The sequence below is a fragment of the Penaeus monodon genome, chromosome 22 (assembly GCF_015228065.2).
Source record: "Penaeus monodon isolate SGIC_2016 chromosome 22, NSTDA_Pmon_1, whole genome shotgun sequence".
NCBI classification, from domain to species: Eukaryota; Metazoa; Arthropoda; class Malacostraca; order Decapoda; family Penaeidae; genus Penaeus; species Penaeus monodon.
The window spans coordinates 5954410-5954652 of NC_051407.1; the positions used below are offsets into that span (position 1 = coordinate 5954410).

Consider the following 243-nt stretch of genomic DNA (forward strand, 5'->3'; position numbering starts at 1 on the left):
TGCTGCCTGAGTTGGCTAGAGTAAATTTGCCGACTGATGATGACTACGCAATTAACAGAGCAACTGATAGAGTAAGGGATACACGGTAATGCACCTAGATTGAGCAATAGTGAATTTACTGCCTATCAAAATTCCTGATAAAGAAACAATGACATCATTAATTAGTACAGTGTTTACATTCATATACACTGGTAATAAGTTTCACCTCGTAATCCTCTCTTCTTACGTCTGGATAAGCACGCA

At 38.3% G+C, this 243-nt stretch overlaps 2 protein-coding genes across 2 annotated transcripts in view; both read right to left on the reverse strand.

The window, feature by feature from the left end:
* The window catches only part of LOC119586845 (peroxisomal sarcosine oxidase-like), a 43783-nt gene that overhangs the window by 43072 nt on the left and 468 nt on the right, over positions 1-243 (reverse strand). The window lies entirely within an intron of this gene.
* Positions 1-243, reverse strand: part of LOC119586846 — a gene marked incomplete at its 5' end in the record, with an annotated part of 53513 nt that overhangs the window by 18117 nt on the left and 35153 nt on the right.